Raw genomic sequence first — 4,576 nt, forward strand, 5'->3', positions numbered from 1 at the left:
TGCGGTGGTTGGCATTCGACCACAGCATATATGACAAGGTGATATTTTGCGCCCAGATCCTGTATGCTGCAAAACAAATGCATAGGGACTTGGTGCTACCGACATCATTTCATCAGAGTTATCACACATACTTCCACAGCCTGTTATATATGCCAGTTTTCGAAGCAACATTTCAGCGCTAGAGTACAACTTTCGTGGATCAACTCATGAAGTGAACAGAAATGCCTTGAGAGGCTTAACTTTGGAGCTAGCAGCTGTCATCGCGCCTCATCTTGTGTAGGAAAACCAACAACAGAGTCATGCATATGAGGTGATTGGATTGAAAGAACAGCGTAGAGATGGTAGCACACAACAGATGACTGAAATGGTAAGATCAGAGGCGATAGGCCGTTTCACCCGTCAGCCAGAACTGACAGACTATGGAGTGACGATGCTCTGGATCTCTGCACATGGTTCTGCATACTATGGTGTGCGGAAGCTTAGCACTGAAAACTCCAGGTCCAAGACACGAAGAGTTACAAAGAGAGGGGGGAAAAATTTGTAGTATGTTTATATACTTTGTCCTGTTGCTCTATATAAGGTATTTCAGGGACCTATTCTTTTTTTTTAACATTATGACTAGCATTAATGCCGTGTGCTGTCTTTCAATAAAAGATATATTTTTAATCTGTACTCTGTATTTTGTGCTCAATTTAAGATGCAAAAATCCTTCTACTATTTCGAGGATTTGAACCTTGAGATATAAGGTATTTTCTTTTCTTGGCAACTAGCTTATTACACACACAACTTGTGTGAGATCTCAAAATTGGATTTGTGCTAAAATTCAATTCAACAACAATATTTCTCAACGTGAACGAAGGAATGAAACTATTGCCATCTGCAGTGGTAAGTTTTCAAAAGTTTCTCAAAATACCAGTTTATGAAACACTGCAATAGCATAACACAAGGTTTACTGCACATCATAACAGAACACTACTGACAAGTGGTTAGCAAAGGGCAACCTCAAGATGGTAGCAATCCATTACGCGAGAAGAGAGATACGCTAGTTCCGAGTTGCTAAATGCTAACTCGTGTGTTAAACAACAGCAATCAATGGTATTGCAAATATCTGTCAAATCATCAGCTCTGAATTTGCAGTTTTCAGCATGCAGTTTTCAGCAATCAATGGTATTGCAAATATCTGTCAAATTGCAGATTAGTCAATTAGCTGGTATAAAAAAAACAAATTCTCAATCAGATCATGAGCTAGGTTTTGCAGAGTTCATGCTGTGTGGCATATGCTAATCTATGCAACCTCTATATATGGTGCTTCATTTTATGAAAAGTAGACAAGCTAATTCCAGCACATGCTGAAACAGTCAGTCAGATAACTTTTACCCTATCAGATGCATTCTCATGTTGCGCAAACAAATGGAGCAACATACCTCAAATGAACCATTCAGTTCCAAGTTCATGGTTATGTACAGAGACTGTACTATGATTTGAACATGCATATTCAGTTCCAAGTGCATTTCAGAAAAAGCTGAAACAACCATCCTCAATGCAGAAGTAAAAAAAAAGACTAATGTGAAACAGTCAGATTCAAGTTTCAATTTTCAAGTCAATAGAACCACAAAATAAATTCTGTTCCAAGTGCACTCTTAAACCACCCCAATGCAACTAACTCTAAACCTCAAACATAGTCTCCATAGTCATGATCATAAACAAGTGATGGAAAACATAAGGTCCATAGCTGGCCATCATGGCTTACAATACATGAAATTAAACTACCAAACATAATACTAACAAACATTACAAAGCATTAGCTCTGCAAGACACTAACTGCAGTACATTAAGCTTGGTGGATTTATAAATTGGACAGGTGCTACAATATTGCAGCTTGGCAGTGATTAATTTGTCTGCTGGCGATTGCAGTTTCCTGGTAGCACAATCTGAAAAGCACCAAGCATAACAATTATAAAATTGTAGTAGAACAAAAAAGTTGTTAAAGACGAAACGATAAAGAGTGCCGACTGTGTAATATCAACAAGCAGGGTAAATTAATGTACAAGCCAGAATGCTACAAAATATTAATAATATATAGTTTCTTAGTGCAACTTCCGAAGGTAGTCAAGGTCTGGTTTTTATGGCATGAGATTTAGAACTGACATAGTACAAGATATATGAAAATAATAGATCAACAATGACTGGGTTGAGGGAAGAACAACATCCAGCATGACACATCTTGGTAGTTTTATCAAATTCTACTTAAAAAATCGATGCCGACCACAATCAGATGTGATATTCATAATTCATAATAATGTCATATATTTGGTTTCTCTAAGACAGACCAAGATTGTCACTAATATTAAGTTTTATAGATAAATACTATTTGGATTCTAATAAATATATACAAAATCAAAAGTAAGATAAGAAAATGCATAGAAGTGCAATGTTAAGTTTTACAATAAATATTATTTGCATTCTAGTAAATATATACAAAATTAGAAGATAAGAAAACTCATACAAGCTCTACATTGCACGATAACATCTAGGCAATGGACTAGAATGTACCTGGCGTGTAGAAGCTCATGAATGGGAAGATGGTGAATTCGGTCACAAGCTCAGTTATCCTCTTCTTGAGACCTGACCTGAGGTCCAATGCAAAGGTACCGGCCTCTGTGCTGAGACAGATGACACCAATACCATCAGCAAAACCAACCGCAAGGGTTGTGCGCCACGGATTGTCAATGCGGATGACCTTGTATTGTATCCATCTAGTAAGTCCCTCGGGATCCACTTTTCTTGACCACAAGTAAAGGCTTGAACCCCTAACTCCGGCAAACCCCAGTGAACGATCCTCAGTTACAATGAGAACATCAAACCATGTAAGGCGCATCGATCATAGATAAGCAATTCTTGTCGAGATCAAATTTCACAATGTTGTTACCCTCGGCAATGTTGAAGTAGAGTTCATCTCCAATAAGAATATCAGTCTTGGTGTTGGTGGCAAACAACATCCCCATTCCTGTGTCCAGATAGATTGGTGCCCCCCATGCCCCAGTCTTGGAAGAGTACACACACGCCCACGTCTTCATGAGGCCACCGTAGGCGACCATTTAAACGGAGAAAGCCAGAGCCCACGGAGACAACGAGGAAGGGGCCACGGTGGCAATCGTGGTGATTGCAGCTACTCACGGCGCACAGAACCGCGGAGGAGCTCTGATGATAGACGGCGATTTGGTTCCAGGGCAGCCTCTGGCAGTCTGCTGTGATGGGGTCCCAGACAAGGAGTTTATCTGCGTTTCCCGGTGCCCTGCAGAGGACCCGCCCATGGCGGCAGTCGAGCGTCCACATGCGGTTGTAATCGAACGGCGGCGGTTAGAACAAGGCGGGTGCCGATGTGGTGGGGACGAAGCGAGGCATACGTTTGGGTGCGGTGTCATTGGAGAGGAAGAAGCCGAGCATGGGAGGTACGCGGTGGAACTCACGGTAGGCGGCGGCCGAATGCCGGGTCGGAGAGGATGCGGCGCCAGAGATTGTAGACGACGGAGGCACGGACGAGGTGCGCGGGCTCGTCGGGCGGGACGCGGAGGAGGATTTTCTGTGATCGTGTCTTCGACGAGCACCGGCGGCGCCGTGTACAGCGGCGCCATTGCTGGCAACCTTCTACTTGGTGAGATCTGAGAGGAGATTGACTAGGGTTTGGTGGAGATTCGCCGATTTGGGGAAGAATGCGGAAGAGCGACTGAGCGAGGCGATATGCTGGTATGGGCTCTTTTTTTCCCCCTTCTTGTGTGGGCGTCACCTCACTGAACGACCTTTCTATTGATTGATTGAGTGGCACGAGGCCTCATTTCTTCGGGCCGTCATATGCCTGACCGAGGCTTTACTGCTTGTGGGCTCTTTTTTTTTTTGTAAATGTTGTGGGCTTTAGAGGAAGCAGCGTACTCATCATTAATTAAATGCCACATAAGACTCCTCTCTCGGTCCCAAGACTTTGTTCTTTTTATTAGAGATCAATTTAGCTAAAGGTTATGTTTGTGGTGATTCAGGTAGACATGTTTCTAGCGGCCCAACAATCCTGCCTCCTCCTCTGTACGTCTCCCATATATCTCTTAAAAATATCTTCCTACTCGCTCGCCTATAGCACGCTTCACAGTGTCGTGCGGCCGTCAGCTCGCCCCATTCTGCATTCTCCTCAGCGGCCATCTCCCCTCGTGCATCCTCATCCTACGCTGCTCGTTCCTCGCTCTTGCCCGTCGCGCGCCTCACCTGCGCCTCTTATTCCTTGCTCCTGCAGTCCCACCCGCGCCGTCGGACCCGCCGCCCGCCTCTGCTGGTGCTGGTGGTGCCATCACGCGCCTCAGGTGGTCCCCACCGAGCCAAGGGCACCCACGATCGCGACCTGTGCTGGTGGTGCTCGCGCTCCCTCTTGGCACCGGCTCCCTCTCCGAGGCTGGAATAAACCAGCCCTGGCCTCTTCCTCCCCCTATGATACAAATAAATGTTTACAGTGTTTTAGATGTCATATCAGATGTATGTTGTTAGTGTTTCATATGGATGTTGCAAAAGTAGATCGAGATATCGTATATTT

General features: G+C 44.1%; 1 pseudogene; it reads right to left on the reverse strand.

Moving 5' to 3' along the window:
- Positions 1 to 1,424: 1,424 nt before the first annotated feature.
- Positions 1,425 to 4,337, reverse strand: LOC136543047 (uncharacterized; annotated as a pseudogene).
- Positions 4,338 to 4,576: the final 239 nt, after the last annotated feature.

This window comes from Miscanthus floridulus, chromosome 3, assembly GCF_019320115.1.
Source record: "Miscanthus floridulus cultivar M001 chromosome 3, ASM1932011v1, whole genome shotgun sequence".
NCBI lineage: Eukaryota > Viridiplantae > Streptophyta > Magnoliopsida > Poales > Poaceae > Miscanthus > Miscanthus floridulus.